At 39.3% G+C, this 17,880-nt stretch overlaps 1 protein-coding gene across 9 annotated transcripts in view; it reads left to right on the top strand.

Annotated features, from left to right (window-relative positions):
- GLIS3 (GLIS family zinc finger 3) overlaps positions 1–17,880 on the top strand; it is a 482,902-nt gene that overhangs the window by 131,376 nt on the left and 333,646 nt on the right. Inside the window, exon 1 of one of the 9 annotated variants that reach the window (XM_003911751.5) lies at positions 8,262–9,460. The exons of the other annotated variants lie outside the window; for them this stretch is intronic. The gene's annotated coding sequence lies outside the window, so the exon portion shown is untranslated. Of the gene's footprint in view, positions 1–8,261; positions 9,461–17,880 lie in introns of those variants that run through there. 9 annotated transcript variants of the gene reach the window in all.

The following is a 17,880-nucleotide window of genomic DNA, read 5'->3' as shown; positions in this document are numbered from 1 at the left end:
ATGGCAGCCCTAGAAAACTAACACAGCAATGAAGTATCTGCTTTTCACCATAATAACTGGGGCTAGATGAGTTGGAGAGAGACAAGTAGACACTGACTAAAGGGGAAAAGCAAGTCCAATGCATCCAAGAAGAGGTGTTTTTGAAACCCTTTATTTGTCATGGGGCTCCTCTTCCCCATGTGTATAAGCATTCTTTTTATTCTTATTGACCATGATCAGAACAGGTGTTGTGGCAATGCTAAAACAGAAATTTTCAAATTGATTAAAATTTGAGGCTAATATTATTATTAAAATTTTTAAAATTCTTATTTGTTTATTTATTTTTGAGACAGGGTCTCTTGCTTTGTTTCCCAGGCTGGAGTGCAGTAACATGATCATGGCTCACTGCAGCCTTGGTCTCCTGGGATTAAGCAATCTTCCTGCCTCTGTCTCCTGAGTAGCTGGGACTACCACCATGCCTGACCAATTAAAAAATTTTTTTTCGTTTTTTATTTTTTAAGAGATGGGGTCTCACTACATTTCCCAGGCTGATCTTGAACTCCTGGGTTCAAGCAATCCTTCCACCTTGGCCTTCTTAAGTGCTGGGATTATAGCCATGAACCACCACGCCCAGCCAACATTACTTTTTAAAATTTGACTTTCATAAAAGTAATATCCTCTAGACTTCAGTGATTACCAATACAGATATGGAAGTGTTGCACGCACAATGAGTATTGAGACAGGTGCCACTACCTGGTTTACCAGCTGATTTAAATATTCTTTTGAAGTCATCTACATGCCTCCAGAAGTTAAAAAAGAATATATCTGAAACCCTAACTTGGCTATAGAATAGGTTGGAAAGTACAGAGTTTGTTAGAATTACATTATTATTTGTAATCTGGGATAAATCTTGAAGTTCTAATGAGAAAATAAGTCTTACCTAAAATACAAGGACTTTGAAGAAAATCACATGATAAGACAAAACTGTCAAACAAGCTGGGGTTAATGTGGACTCAGTTGGTTCCAGAAAAGCTCAGAGTGAAGACAGCTCGTGAATTCTGTCATCAGGCAGTAAGGCCTGTATCGCATGTCACTTTGCTTTGTTTTTAACATGTGGTTCAAGCTATGCCAGGCCTGCCGCTGTGCGGGAGATGTACTTTCTGACAAAATAAGGCATTTTCCTGGCATCAGACCCTATTGGAATTTTTACTGGTTTGCATAAACCCGGCGAGTTTCTATTTCCCACACATATCCAATGCAGTCACACTTGGCATTGCGGATTTATGGTGGTCTTGAAGCCTGTCAGTGCCAGCGTGGTCAGTTCCTTATCACCACTGGAGGTTATTCTGAAGAAATGAAACCAGGTATTCGTTCATCCATTATTTAAAATTTGTCTCCCACCTACTATGCCTGTAGTGAGGAAGAAATAGCGGAGGCAAAATAGATAGACCAATTTTGGAAGGACTGAAAATATTTTGTGGAGTGGAAAGCATTTCTAGCAGGCTGTCTCTTTTTCCTCTTTCTCCTCATCCTTTATGATAATAAAGTTCACTGGAAAAGTTCGTTTGCATTATTTTGTGTTCAAAGAGATAATAATGGTGATGATGATCACAATGATGATACTAATACTAACATTCATTCTTGGTTGTCTGTTACTGGCTGATTTGAAATACTGTATAAATAAACAAGTCTGAGGACATGAGTCTGAACTCTTCTGAGCTACTTTGGAAACCTTATTGGCTTGCCGTCTTAACTCCTGGCTCTTGTCTCCTGAATGTATTTCATTGTTGGTCACAAGAGACATCTGTGGAACTACGTGGGCCAACCCCCAAGCACAGATTTATTATCTCTTTTCTTTTTTCTTTTTTTTTTTTGAGATGGAGTCTCACTTCTTCACCCAGGCTGGAGTGCAATGGCACAGTCTCGGCTTGCTGCAACCTCTGCCTCCCGGGTTCAAGCGATTCCCTTGCCTCGGTCTCCCCAGTAGCTGGAATTACAGGCATGTGCCACCACGCCTCGTTAGTTTTTGTATTTTTAATGGAGATGGGGTTTCACCATGTTGGCCAGTCTTGTCTCGAGCTCCTGACCTCAAGTGATCCACCCGCCTCGGGCTCCTAAAGTGGTGGGATTACAGGCGTGAGCCACTGCTCCTGGCCACAGATTTATTGTCTCTTATGGAAAAATAACTATTAAGTACCTTCTCTAGCATTGGGAACCTATGGTCTATTTGCACAGAAAGGGTAGAACATGATCATCTGTGATGAAAGAAGGGGCCAAGACAAGGCAGAGATTGTACAAAATGCTAGAAAACTCTCCAGTATTTCACATATGACCTGGACATGGTTCATCTGGTTCATTCATTCCACCCACATTTGTTAACCATGAGAGCCATATATGGGATGGGGACTAGTGATGCAAATTCAAGTAATATACAGCCCCTGTTCTCTAGGAGCTTGTAGTCTAAAGTGGAGACTGGTGAGCCATCTGCAAATTTATCTGGTACCACACTCTCCCTTGCCGAGTACATTCCAGCTAGCCTGGCTTTTTTTTGTTGTTTTGTTTTGTTTTGTTTTTTTCCTTTCTCTAGCATACCAAGCTGGTTCGGCCTTCAGGTCTTTGTACTTGCCATTTTTTTCTGCCTGGGACTCCACCCCATATTGTTGCATGGCTGGTTTCTTCTCACTATTTGCATCCCAGCTTATGAGCCACCTCTTCCACAGGCCTTTTCTGCCACTCAGTTCAGAGTAGCCCTCCATCCCATCTATCTATTTTATGTCTTTCATGGCACTTATCCTTGTTTGAAATTATCCTGTTCACTTATTCATTCACTCATATTGCTGTGTATTCTCTCACCACTACAATGTGCACTTTATGAAAATGGGGGAATGTTACTTGTCTTACTTACCATTGTATCCTTGGTTAATATGTTTTATTGAATTACTGGATGAACACATGAATGAATGCAAATGAATGCTCTCATATAATACATTTAGTAGTGAAAAACCTTAACAAAGTGCTATAGGAAAATGAAGAAAAGTGTGACAACTTCTGTGTCTGAGCATGTTGGGGACATCTCTACAGAAAAGACATGTGAGCTGGATCTGGAATACAGGAGGCAGTATAGCAGAAGGCACTCTTCTGCTTAGGTAAATGCAGCTCTTCTTTCTTGATCTTGACCCTTCCTGCCTGACTCACTTCATCCTGGTATTCAGTGAACAACCCAGATAATTCCCTGACAGAGGGGATAGTAACAGTCCAGTAACTGTGACCTCTGCCCTCTTTGGACACATGTATCAGGGATATGGCAAACATGTGTTTACTGAAAACGTCTCTTTCTTGCTACAGAAAGTTGCTAAAAGCGCGTCTTTCCAATAAAGAGAAACTCAGAATTGATGTAATGGAGAAAGGAGCTTATGAAACATAAGTAGGAATTCTCGACAGAATAAAAATAGAAGCTTAAAAGAGGCATCATTTTGGAAAGGAAAAAAAAAGATTTTTTTCCCCTCTACTGTAAGAAAATATGTGTGGATGAGGCATGTGTGTTAAACTACAGAATAAAATTTGCATGTTACTTCAGGGTGCTGCAACCATGGCAATTCAGAGTTTTGTCGGTCCTGATAGGCATGCTTGCAATATATACATCCATTAACAAGATTATCAGTTGAAGAGACAATCATATTTTTACTGAAAAGGTTTTTTGAGGATAAAATTTATTGATATTTAATGAAGCATGAAGTTTCTAAATGAACCATGAAAGCAATAGCTAAACTAATTAACTACACATAAAGCCTCCCAGAATGCATACGTGATGTGGGCTGTGTGCTTATCAATTGTGCCTGGTTACAGTGACATCTTGGATAACACGCTCCTCATATATGCTTTGTGGAAGCACTAGTAAATCCTCCTGTAATGCATGCACTAAAGGAGGAAATAACCATTTAGATTTCCTGCAAATATGGATTGAATATTTAAGTCAAGCACTGAGGGTTTATAGGTTATAATTTAGCAGAGTTAGGACTAGTAATAATAACATATTATTTCCACATACTTGATTTAAGGCTCTATGTATGCTGTTTCACTGAATGATAAATCGTTCCCTGTGACTAAAAATATGCATCTTCCTCCCTCCTCTCTGCTCCCCACCCCAAAGAGAGACCAAGGATGCTAAATAACATGAGATGAACATTTCATTCTGCAACAGGGATTCATATGGGCCTTTTTCAACTACATGCAAAGTCGTGCCCTGTTGACAGCTCTGAGAATTTTCAAAAGCAGGCAAAATCAGTCCTGCTTTGGTGTTCACTGTAAGTCACACCAATTTGGGAGGCAGATGACTAACCCTAACAAAACTGTTAATGTTCACCTTTATCAATGGCCATCTTCCTTTCATCTGGTGTCTCCTTATTCTTAGCCACAGGCACCTACCTCTACCCCATTGCCACAGAGCCTAGCTCTTAACAAATAGCTTATAATTACTGCATGCACCTTTCTGAAAATAATATTCATACACTAATGAAGGAGTTTGACAAATTATTAGGACCTGTAGTAATCATATATGTTAATGGAAGAGATACAGGGACTGTGACAGATGTTAGAGCAGTGCTTTTTAAACTTAAGTGTTGAAAATGCCAATGGGGTGACCCTACTCCCAGGTTTCTGATTCAGTAGATATGGAGTGAGGACAGAAACTTTGCATTTCTGACAAGCTCCAGGATGATGCTGATGCTGTTGGTCCAGGCACCACACTTTGAGAACCACTGCAAGCCAAGCTAGGAGAGGGCATTTTTTTTTTCAGGGACACTCTTATCATATACCCTTTTGTTCCCTAAGGGTTGTTTCTGTTCTTCAGGATATCCAGGGTCCTCCTCATCAGATAAGGGTATGAAACTTACTGACACGTAAGCATAATGACCCTTAAAGGGCTACCCTTCACAAGGATATGTAAATTTTAATGGGGTGAAATCAAAGGAATGAAACTCTGAAGAAGATGTTTTATCTTCCAGTGGGTTGAAGTGTTTTGGGAAACATAAAATTTAGGCCTGAACCCACCATTCAGACCAAATACGCTTTGACCATGAAGCATCTGTGTGCCTAGTTACCTCTAGATGATCCCACCTTTGCTTCCACATTCTGTCTGTAGTGCTTAACACAGGAATTGTTTACAGCTGGCACCTGCTAAGTGTGTATTGGGTGGATGGGGAGGATGAATGGATGAATGCGTACGGGGACAAAAACTTGTGTGATTTAGTGCTTCTCTCCTGAGGTTTAATCAGCTAATTAGTAAGGGAAGGAGAGGAAAGGAAGTAGAGAAATTTGTGTAGGAAAGGGCAGAGACTGCATTAAAGGAAGAATGAAGATAATGGAGGAAGAAGGGAGGGAATAACCTTATTTCTATGTGAATGTGAGGAGAGTTTGTTTTGTCATGTGAGAGAATGGAAGAGTGAAGGAAGGCTTCAGGGTTGCTCAAGGGTATAAGAGTTGTCAATCAAGAGGAATGGCCACACAGGAGGTGATTTTTTTTTTTTAATCCATTGCTGGAGTTGGGGTTTGAATGTACTTCCATACCCGAAACTGGTATGAGGAGTTCAGGGATTTATTTGGGTTATGGATGATTGAATGTGTTAACAGATACCAAATAATATACTGTTAATGTGAATAATAGGGGATAAATGAATCACAGTAGCATGTAGTGGGAAGATGCTTAGCTGTTCCTATGATCTTCTTGAGCAGTGGTTCCCACAGCAGGGGACCTGCAGCATCAGCATCAGCATCACCCGGGAACTTGTTAGAAATGCAAAATCTCAGGTCCCACCCTACACCCACTGAATCAGAAACTCTGGGGTGGGCCTAGCAACTATGCTTGTACAGCCCTCCGTGAAATTCTGATGCACACTTAAGTTGGAAAGCTGTGGGCCTGGGGAGTTGCTCGACTTAATTTGAAGGAGAAGTAGAGACTGTACCTGACTCAGACCCTCTGAAATTCAGGAGGGCTTTTGGTTAAAAGATAACTGGTGACTAGTGTCCTATGTGTGAGTACAAATTATTGCTAAATATTTCATCATTTAAAAGGCCTATGAAGACAGAAGCGTTTTGAGTTTAGCAAAGAAAACAAATATGCCAAATATTGAAAGGGGTAAGAGAAAAGTTTAGGAAGCAGTCACAACGCACAGCTGCCTAAGAATCTACGCCATGGCCAGGTCACGAGCTTGGGAAAGTTACTTGATTATGGACAAAATGCGCCATGTAATGGGTCAGTGGTTCCAGGTGTAATCCACTGCTGATGTCATTTGCTGCACAATCATGCTTATTCTCCTGCTTTTTAACTTGCTTTTTAAAAGTCTTTTGGCAGTGATCCAGTAACATGACCTTTTTAGTATTTTACCCATTAACACTAGTATTTTTTTCTTTAAATAACATTTTTTTCAGTGTAGAAAAATCATGTATATTTACTGCAGAACATTTTTTAAATACTGAAAAAAAGAATAAAATAAAGTTGTCTACAAGTACTTTGTAGATGCAGATATCAATTGTTAATATTTTAGTAAGCAAAGACATGTGTGTATCTTGTGCCTTTATTCTAAAGTTTCATGTTCTTTTTTCCACATTGTGTTACAGTCTTTCCCCATGTAGTTCAGTATTCTTTGAAAATATAATTTTTAAGTGCAGCAGAAATTTTTTATGTATACAGAAAGTGTACTATAATTTGTTTAATCAAGTTTGCTTTCTTTTTTATTAAAATTATATTGTAACAAATATCTTTAAAAATGATGGTCTAAAGTCTAAATATTTTCATATGGTAGATTATTTGGTCAAATGAACATTTTAAATGCCTCTGACTGTGTTAGCAAGTTCCTTTCCCAAAGGTTTATATAACATATTACACTCTCAACTCAATCTACTGGCAGAATATTGTGTCCATTTTATGTCTCATCTACTAGATTATTTTGTGAACTGGTTAGGCCCTTTGTTTTTCCCCCTACGTGAATGTTTATCTTGATCATTGATTCATAAGGACTCTTCATTTAAGTCTTTAACTCTTTGTGATATAGAATGCTAATATATTTCCTGGTCTTCTGTTTGCTTTTTCATTTTGTTTGTGGTGCTTTTTGAGCTAAAGTATTTTTGTAGTTATATCTGTTTATCTTTGCCTTCTGCATCCTAAAATGAAGTAAAAAATTCAAATACATTTGCTTTAAGTTGTTTTACATTTTATTTTAATATTTAGCTCTTTATTTCCCTGGAATTTCTTATGACATATTTTGGCTGATTGTATTTTCCAATGATGACTGAAGCCATAGCTCCCATTCTATATTCTCTTCTGTGGTATGACACTGCCACTCTCATGTCAACAGATGGAGTCTATTTCTCATTTCTCTACCCCCTTGAATTTGCATGGGCCCCAAGGCTGTTTGGGCCAATGATATACAGAAGAAGTGATGCTGCATCTGTTGGAGGCATGTTTCTACATGGCCCGAAAGCCCCCTCTTTCTGCCTCTGGGAAATCAGCCACCATGCTGCGGGAAGCTCAAGTCATGTGCAGAGGCCATGTGTTGGTGTTCTTATTGACAGCCCCAGTGTAGCTCCTAGCTGATAGCCAGCATCACCTGGCAGCATGGTAGTGTGCCACTTAGATGTCCATCCAGCCCACCCTTCAAATGACTGCTGTCCTAGGTGCCATCTGACTGCAGTGCATGAGAGAGCCCAAATGAGAAGCATCCTGATGAGCCCAGTCAACCCCTAGAACCACAAGAGATAATAAATTGTTGTTTTAAGGATGCTGAGTTATCAAGTGGTTTGCTATGTAGCAGTAGATAATCAGAACATCTATACAAGTAATGTGAGTAAGCATCTAGCTTTGATTTTTCCTTCCAAACTATAGTAAACTCTTGACCCACTACCATTTGTTGATCTCCTTTTCCCCACTCATTTGTAATGCAATAATATGCAAACTTTACTATATATTTGGGGTCATTATTTTATGCTTCTATTCTTTCTTTGTTTAATTAGTCTTCCTTCTGTGTTCCACAAAATATATATATCTTTTGAGACAGAGTCTCACTGTGTTGCCCAGGCTGGAGTGTAGTGGCATGATCTGAGCTCACTGCAACCTCCGCCTCCTGGGCTCAAGTGATTCTCCTTCCTCAGCCTCCTGAGTAGCTGTGATTACAGGAGTGCACTACCACACTCGGCTAATTTTTGTATTTTTAGTAGAGACAGGGTTTCAGCATGTTGACCAGGCTGGTCTCGAACTCCTGACCTCAAATGATCTGCCTGCCTCAGCCTTCCCAAGTACTGGAATTGCAGGTGTGAGCCACCGTGCACAACTCACAATTTTTATTTTCATATTTTTGACTATTAGTACTATTTTATTCTTCCAAGTTAGAATCCCATTGTCAAGGTAGCGAATAAGGAAAGGCCCATTAGGACTTTGCATTAATTCAGTGGTTTTCTCTCTGCATGATATTGCTCCTTGGGGACATTTGGCAATGTCTAGACAGAGTTTAATTTTGGTTGTCACCACTAGGGGTGCTACTGGCATCTAGTGGGTAGAGGCTAGAGATGCTGCTCAACGTCCTACAATGCACAGAACACCCCTGTTCTTGCAACAAAAGACTATGGAACACAAAATGCCAGTAATGCAGAGACTAAGAAGCGTTGCATTCAACTTATAAAAAAGTTTGGAAGCATGAACATATTATATATAGCTTTCTTGGCCAGAAACATTTACATATCTATGTTTATTTAGGTCTTCAGAAGCAGGTAGTTTTCTTCATATTATATGCCATTCTTAAGAATTTTTAATTCTTTTTTTCCATTATATTTTAAAATTCATAATTGATGGTATATAAGAAACCTATTGCCTTTGTAAAATTTACATTGTGTCTTGTCACCTTATTGAATTTTCGTTTATAGCAATTTTTCGTGGATTCTGTTGAATTCTAGAGGTAGAAAGAATTTCTGAAATTTAACTTGGTGAAAAGGGGAGAGAGTGAATCTGTTTACTTAGAAAATGGGTTGGAAAGGATTTGAGAGATTACTTAATTCCTTGCCTGAATTTTAGTGGTGATAAATCTGAGGCCTAGAGAAGTTAAATACTCTGCTTCATGTCACATAATTTGTGTATGATCCTAGAATGGAAAGTAGCACAAACCTTGGCATTGTGTTTAAAGCCTTTGAGATGTTATAGAGTTGGGAATGGCCTTAGGGATTTTTCTCTTCCATTCCCCTCCCCCTACATTCTCTACAATATCCTGGCAACCCCGCCCTGTATTCTTCCTTGGACAAGAACTCTGCCTCACAAAGGTTCCCGGTCACTTCTGATTTCTAGAAAGTTCTTCCTTTGGTTCCTTCCTGAGGCTCACACATCCTTTATGGTTAAATGGTGTTGGAGGAAGCAGAGCTTTCATCAGCTGCTGAAGTGGCAACTAATAGAGATTTGAGTGGCCGTAGAAAAATATTGTGTTACTTGTTGGTTGTCTAGGTGAGATATGAGACTGGGAGGGTTTGAGGTTCTGGTTTCTTCATACAAGACCTGCGCAAACTGGAGATGCTATAAATATTTGTTGAATAACATTGAATTTTACATGATGTTTGTATGTCTTCTTATTCTTTTTTAAGAGAGTCCTTTGGGTAAGAGTTGAGCCCAAGGAAGACTGAGGGTCTTAACCTCAAATGCCCCTCATTCTGTCACCTTCGAAAGGTTCTCTCCTGCTGTGGAAGGAACAGATGATTATTATGCTTCATTACCAGGCATGGTCTCTGTGCCACAGGACTTTATCCAAACTCATAGACATAATGAAGAGCCCTTTCATTGTTCAGGACTCCTGAAGGCAGAATTTTTCTTTAGAACAAAGATGAAGAAAGTAAGTCCACAATCCAAAGAAATCCCCTCAGTGCACAACTGTGAACTGGACAATTGTTCTGCAATTATTTTGCCAGGAAATAATAGCCTTAGAGCCTCACTTGCTGCTGGTAGACTTTCTTTGAGATGAGAATCTTTGAAAAAATTATGCTGTCAAGTTCCATATGCTTAAATTAGACTTTCCCCCTTTCTAAGCAAGGTGCTTGCTCTCCCTGAGCAGTCTGAATGTTGGTCCAGTGGCAAATTCACATTTGGTGGATGAATAAGCAGGCACCAGTTCTAATAGAACCTGTGGTTTAGCTGTGCTTCTACTTAAACCTATGGTTTAAGGAGATAGAGGCAAACTGAGACTGAACCTCTTTTTAAAAATGTAACAATCTCATTTCTTTTTTCTCCTGAAGAATGGTACATTTTGTCTGATCTGGGAGAGTGCAGGCTTTTGTATCAAAGACACATGGAAGACAGAAGTCTCTGGCGGGGTTTTCAGATTCAACTTGTGGACTGAAACAGAGTAGATCTCTAGGCACAGTTGTTAAATAGGCATCTCTGTGTCACTTTTCATCCTGATCTCCTCCTCTGTGCTTACCCCTTTTTCCCTTCAACTCTTTATCTCTTTATGGACGCTCCTGTCCCCAACCCAATGCTCATTGTGTAGGAGTCGATCATCTGCCATCTTCACTCTATTTTGAAGGCAAAAGACATTTTTAACTGCCTCAGAGGTATTTGCATCATTAAGCACCATTTATAACTGACAGCCCCCAAAAAGTAGTAGGATACGTTAGAAAGTGGGTTTAGTTGGGTGCCCAAGTACTTGGATTTTTGTCCTGATGCTGCCATTAACTAGCTTTGTTACTGGGTGAAAGTCACTTTACATCTCTGGACTTGAATTTTACAATTTATACAATAAGGAGGTTGGACACATGATTGCTAATCTTCTTTCTTGGCCTCTAAATCTATGAATTCAAAGCATGGTGGGGGCAGAGATACATCTTTTTCTTATGACGGAAACCCTTGAAATTGTTTCATCATCTATTCTGATTTAAAGATAGTCTTTTAAGATAGGAGAGAGTAAAGGTTTTCTGATGTGATTTGCAGATGGGAAGAGGAATCGATATTTACTGAGCATCTGGTTTGTGCCATAGTATGTGCATTTACGAGGCTGAATGTCGTGATTTGGCTGACTCTGCCACAGACTGAACTTGGCCTTCTGGCCTGCGACTTTGCCCTGGCATAGATTTCTCTTGCTTCCATATAGCTGGCCCCATCTACCTACATATTTATGTTTTCCTCCTCCTTATATGAATATTTTTATTGGTTAATGAAAGCGGAGGACAGTCAGTGGCTGGTTGGACTCTGCTTTTAGGTCAGTTCAGTTTTATAAGATCAAAATTTGGGCTACTGAGGCAGAATTTTAGAAAAGACCCCCTTTCAACTTTATTTATATTGTTTTTAAGGTAGGTTGGTTTCTAGTAGAAGGGGGTCCTATAAAAGTTTTGGGTCTGTATGGGAGGTTGCTTCTCTGGGGAACCTCCTGTTTACCTTTTATTGTACCAGATTCATTGTGAAATTGTCTTTGTGCTCATCTAAGTGTGTGTGTGTGTGTGTGTTTGTGTTTATGTGTGCATGCGTGCACCCGCATGTGCATGTTCTTATAACTCTAACATATATCCGTATGAACTGTGCGCACTCAAGACTATTCTTGAATAAAAAGTTAGTAAATCCCTTTTGTAGTAAGATATATGCAAGTACAGATAAGATATTTCATATCTTGTTTCTAAATATCACCATCATTATTATCATCATCATCATCTCCTTCTCTGTGTCTCAGTAGCTTTTTTATCCTACCTTATTTCACCAGACATTATTTTGTGCTGTGATTCTCTTGATCTCTGTTTCACCTGCTCTTACCATGCAGTTTTTAACTCCTGAATGAGTGAAAGAACAAATGAATTTCATGTTATGCATCAAAAATTCCTGAAAGTAAGAAGGGTTATATAATAGACACTTAACCACTACTTTAAAGGTTAGACTAGTGTCATCTATTTATACTTGCATGCCTGACACCATTTATGGTACCTACACAGAATAAATTAAAGTGTCATGCCTGACTATTGCTTATATATGGAAACCAAGAGGTTGGAGGCTCTGGGTGAGTGTGAGTTCCAGCTTTGGGAGAAGAATGGCAATTGTCCTGTGTTCTCTCCATCTAGGAGTATTTGTCCAGTTATGTGGAAGGTGATGGTTAAGGGAATATGAATGAACTCATAGCCACCTGTGTGTGTGTTTTGAGTTGGGCTAGCTGGTATTTGAATACTGACTCTTAGCAAGTTAATATTGTCTTTGAACCTTAGTTTTCCTCCCCTGTGAAATGGGATGGTAATAATCAAGGTTGTTGTGGGAGCTAAATGAGTTAATCCAGGAATACAGCCAGGCATCCTCCTCTGGCACCAAGTAAGCCTTCCATTAAGCTTACTTTAACTTCCACTTCATTTTAAATGTATAGATGAGTCACTATCATTATTATTGTTAGTAGTAGTAGTAGTAGCAGCAGCTGTAATAATACAAGTTCTTGTTGAGGAAGTATGATCACCACGTTGATAACTAGGTAAACTCTGCACCTCCTTTGTAGTATTTATGAATAGCTAAGAAAGGGGAGAGGAGACAGAGGTTTGTTATAATCTTGTTTCCACGGAGGGCTTCACGGGAAAGGTGACAAGTCAAACAGTTTGGAAAAGGCTGTGTTGATAGGGAGGAGCTTTGTGTGCAATGAGGTGTGGAGTCAGCCTGGGGAGGAGAGAGGAGAATGGGTTAGGAATGGCCAGGACAACAAAGTGGCAGCTCTGGCCACATTACCCCCACTCCAGGCTTCTCAGCAATTTCTCTGTTTATTTTATTTTTATTTTTCCCCCTATTTTGAATTATACAATCCCATCCTCCTTGTAGCCCTCTCTCCACTTACCTGTGGAAAGAAGTTCTTTACTAAAACTTGCTACAGGTATGGTGTGGGCATTACCTGTTCATAGGCATTTAGTGAGTGTCTGGCCTCTGCAGGAAGCTGAGGCCTGATATTCTGGGGGTGATGGGGAGGGGTCCAGGTGGGTAAGATATAGTCCCTGTCCTCATGGACCTGCCAATTTAGGGAGAAAGGTGAGATATAGATAAACAAGGTAGAATTGATCCACAGCATAAAAGACAAACAAATAACTATGTGGGAGTTTAGAGGAGGGATAGAGCGCTGTAAACCTGGCATCAGAGGAAGGAATCTGGAAGGTTTGTTTCAAGGAGGCAGCATTTGAACTGATCTTTTGAGAATGGAAATATGGGGAATATGGGGACGTGGGGTATGGTGACCAGGGATTTCAGGCTGCCTGGAGTGGACTATGACTAAAAGAACGGTAGTGGTGAATTCAGGCTGAAATCTAACCTCCTGTGAGTGCAGCAAGGAAACTGATGTAGCCAGATCTCATCTAGAATCAGTAATAATTAGTAAGAGTTTTCCTGAAGCTATTTTTGCTATAATAAGAAAAAAGGGGGGAGGGATTAAGAGCTCAAGCATTCCCAGTGTTCAAGTTAAATGTTAACTCCTTTGTGTAGTTAACCAGTAACTTACTCTTTCCTATGCAAAAGAAAAAAAGGAGAGGGAGAAACGTAATACAGTGGTAACCACCTCACTTCACAAAATCCTGGTTTGCATATGTGGTTGCTTATTTTCAATATAATACATATGTAGCTATTATAGAGATGTGTGCAAACTGAAACAGCAGACAGTAAGTTGACTTACCTTTGTGAATTCCCTGGATGTCTTATGCAGGGTTTGCAGAGAGTTAGCTATTTTCAGACACATTCCTAGTTTAGCCATTAGAATATTATAGTTTTTTTTTTTTTTTGGTATAAACTCAGCAAGTGAAATTTTGCTTCCAGAAAGGTGGGTGGGTGAGCTCACCCACCTGCTCTGACCCAGGCAAGTTAATGACCTGCCCAAGTATTGTTCGCGCTGGCCAGCACTGGCTGACTTCACCAGCAGTTCCATTTGAAGGGAGTCATTGTTTCTTACTCTGCATTTGTCAGATGCTTTCCTCTCTGCACACTAGCCTTTGCTGAATGTCCTAGCAGTCCCTGAATGTTCCTGCTGCCTGCATTTTATAAAACCACAGAGCAAGTAGCCCTGGAAATGTATGCACAGTACTCTGCACAGCTGTCTGAGGCCTCCAGCAAAGGGCAAGATGTAAACAACTCTATACCCACACAGGTACACAAGCAGACACTGCATATGGAAGCCCCGCAGTGCAAGGACTTCTTACTTCTAACACTTTAAAATGTCAGTGGCCAAGCATCCCGGGAACATGAATAATTTAAGCATGAGATGCATTTGCTGATGATTTTGATCATTATTCAGGAAGAATAATAGTAATGTATGGAATGGAGGTATGTGAAGGAAGAGGACTAGGAATTGTAGAATTTGTATTTGCTGTAAGAAATTAAAATATAGTATGACATTCAACTTTCAGAACTTCTTAGGATATTGCTTGCATAATGTTCAATTTGGGGAAGAAATGAATGGCCAGAGGAGATTAATTGCAGTAGGCTTAAAATTCTAAATGTCAGGTGCTATGGCAGGGTGGCTAGAAAATTAGAGGCATATGGTGAAATGCCTTTAATTTGGTATAAGATCTAGTGCATTTGATTCTAAAGATGCTTTGGGACAATCGAATTGAGAAACAATAGCAAGATAGTTTTTAAAAGTCGAATGTAGTGCTTTTCAGAATGAGTGCCAAATAAAATCCTGATACATTGCTTCTGGCCTGTTTTAAATGAGTAGCTCTTGTAGCATCCTCCCTCTTTGCTGTGTTTATCTAGAGAACTGTTTAATTTTTATTAGTAGGCTAATTCTTGCATTAAAGACATAAGAAATTGCGTATTTAGGTAGGAGAATAGGCATTTGAGATGAAGATTATTCAGGGTTCTATCCATACTGCTGAAAAATCTAATTCACCATGGAGTGGATCGTAACTGCAGTTGCTAATTTAAAAGTCAGTTCGCCAGATTCCAGTGACTTTGATAAGACTTTTATTCTTTTCAATCTTATGTATTGGTGAACACATTCTTGGGAAGATTGCTGCTGGGTAGTGTTGCATGTCAGAGATGAGGACAGTTTAGTCATTAACCCTAAATTGAGGGTAAAGACTGGCAACAGGCGGCCTGTGGAATGAGGAAAGGGCCAGGTTGAAATATTTCCAAAAGGTATTTTTGTTGTTTACCCTTGTTAATTATTAATACTAATTATTGATGAAAAATAGTTTTGAGTTACATGCCACACATTGTTTAGGAATAAATTATCAAATTTCTTATCTAGAACTATAGTAGATATTCAACTGTTTCAAATAATCTATATTTATTAATTTAGTAAGATGTTGCCCCTTCCTTCAACATTAAAAACACAAATCCGTCAAGTTCTGGTGCATAAATACTTTGTTTCATGAAAGTGCACTTTCTTCCCAGCTTTGGGTAGCTTCTTGCGCTAAATGAATATGTTAAGAACTGAATTGGACAAAATCAGGTCAATAATTTAAAAAGTGTCTTAGAGCAAAGTACCTATCTCATGTAAGACATGTAGATAATATATAGGTTTTGTAGGTCAAAATTGCCAAATTAGTTATGAATGTTGTGCTTTGTCTCAATTCTCCATGCCTTTTCAGATTTGTACTTTATAGTCATGTTAGTTTCTTGGAAATGACCTTTTTAGGAATTTCTATATTTTGTATTTTGCCATACAGGCTTAAATGAAGTATGTTGTTTAAATTCTACTGAGCGGGTATGCACTTTCCAGAGAAGATTACTCTCTCTGGGAGTCAGAACTGGCTGATACTAAAGGAGAGAGATGGAGAGAGAAGGAGAAAGGGAGGGAGGGGGGCAAAAGGGAGGAGGGAAGCTGGCAGGAAGAGAAGAGGAGGAAGGGAGAGGAAAGAGAGGGAAGTTTGAGATGTTAGATCCCTCTGACTGAGGGAACTGATGTGACTTGGAGACTGCTCTCAGAGTCAGGCTGTAAAAGTCAGTGTTCATGCTTCTTAGGCATTATGGGCTTTTTGAATGTTCTTAGATTCATTTTAGCCTAATTCTTAAGAACTGCGTGTTGGATATCCTATGGGCTTTGGTCCTTTTTAGTTTTAAATCGTGTTCCAATCAATTGGCTGTACTATGTATCACAGCAGTTGTGTGCGAAGGTGCTAGCCTTGGCAACCTAAAGGTATGTTTGGTTACAGAAAATAACACACACAATTGAACCACCTTTGGGTGTAGTTTTTCATATGCCAGGGTGTTCTCCAGAGGTACCCTGCATTGGTGTATTTTCCCAATAGTGGGAGGTTGTAGTATTGGCTTCAAAACCTTACCTAACAAGGAGTAAGTAGGCTGATCCTGGATCAGTTTATTTTCTCTGTCATCCAAAAGACTTGCCCACTGACCTCATCCATAGCGTGGTGTTTGGTCTATGAGCAGTTGATTCACCAGTTTTCAGAGCTCAAGTCTAAAATCACAGATTCTGTGGGGGATCTGGGAACATCTGCCTTACCTTTATGAAGGTTATGGTCAGTTAAATCTTGCTTTCAATGGGCTCACTTCACTATTGGAAGAAAATTCTGTAGTTGTTAAAAACGAAAGGACACTGCCTTTTCAAAGGGAGCTGACAGCTATTGGTTTTTCCAGAGAGGATTACTGGTGAAGACAGTTATGAAGAACAAGTAACTCTTGTAAATGAACAACATGTTCTTGCTTAAATATTTCCCAGAACAATTCTAAAGAAATATAATACAGGTAAGTTTTGTTATGTTCTCATTGTGAGTTATGTTTACGAGAAGCAAAAAAATAGGATTAGAATCATAGAGGAGGAAAAAAAGTCTTTTCATACCAGTGGCTTATGTTTTTTTGAATTCTAACCATTTATAAAATTATCTGATTTCTTGCCCCTACTCATGGTTGATTTTGTTTCTCTTTTTCCATCTAGAGACCTTTGAATTATTTTTATTCATAAGTGAAAAATGTATTACAGCTTTATTTCCTTTTATTAATAGTTCCTTCTTGCCCTTAACCACATCTCTGACTTTTTGGCATGTAGAGTCCAATGAGCTCATGCTTAATCATGTATAAACAACCATCTAATTATATGGTTTTGAATTTTCATTTGACCGACTAAACAAAAATGACACAGAAACGAGAAACCTGACAACTTTCCTGTCTTCAGATACCTGGCCTTTTTCTCCCTCACTCTCTCTTCATGCATTTAGTAAAATGCGTGTTATAACCTATCAAAAAATATCACTTTGCATTCGCCAAGTTTCTGAGGTAAAACTGTTCTTTTCAAGGCTACGTGTCAAAAAACAAGTCAGTTGAGCTGAATTATCCGCCTTCCTTTCAGATTTCTTTCAGACTCTATTCTTTCCTCCTTTGGACCGAGGTGTTACTCGCATTCTTTGTGTTGTGGTGTCAGATGACAGGACAACATTTATGGGGCAAGGTTTCTCAATCTTTGTTCCCTTGCCTTCTCCCCTGAGGTCCAATAACAACTCTCCCACTTGCCCTGTCATCCCACCATCCCCCAAACCATGCTGACACATTTTTGAAAGAAGATAATGGGAAAATCTTTCCATACAAAGGTGCTCACTATGTTTAAACAGGAAGGGAGAAGTCGTCTATTCTCTTTTCTTTCTCACTGGCTTGATCCTAGAATTCTGAAGATGGTGGAAAATTTCTTTCGAACATTTAGATGGTTTCACCATAGATAGTTCAGTGTGCTTGATAGAAAAAGACAAAAGATACTACAGAAAGACAAATACTGGCTGATCTCACTTAGGTGTAGAATCCAAAATACTGGAAACTCATAGCAGCAGAGGGTAGAATAGTGGTTGTCAGAGGTTGGGAGGTGGGTGAAATGGGAGCTATTGGTCAAAGAGTACAAAGTTTCAGTGTATGAAAGATGAATAAGTTCTGGAGATTGCTCATGCACAATGTGGTGACCATAGTTGACAGTACTGTATTGTTTACCT

This window comes from Papio anubis, chromosome 13 (assembly GCF_008728515.1).
Source record: "Papio anubis isolate 15944 chromosome 13, Panubis1.0, whole genome shotgun sequence".
NCBI lineage: Eukaryota > Metazoa > Chordata > Mammalia > Primates > Cercopithecidae > Papio > Papio anubis.
Note: the sequence above shows the minus strand (reverse complement) of the source record. Positions and strands in the feature narration are given on the sequence as shown.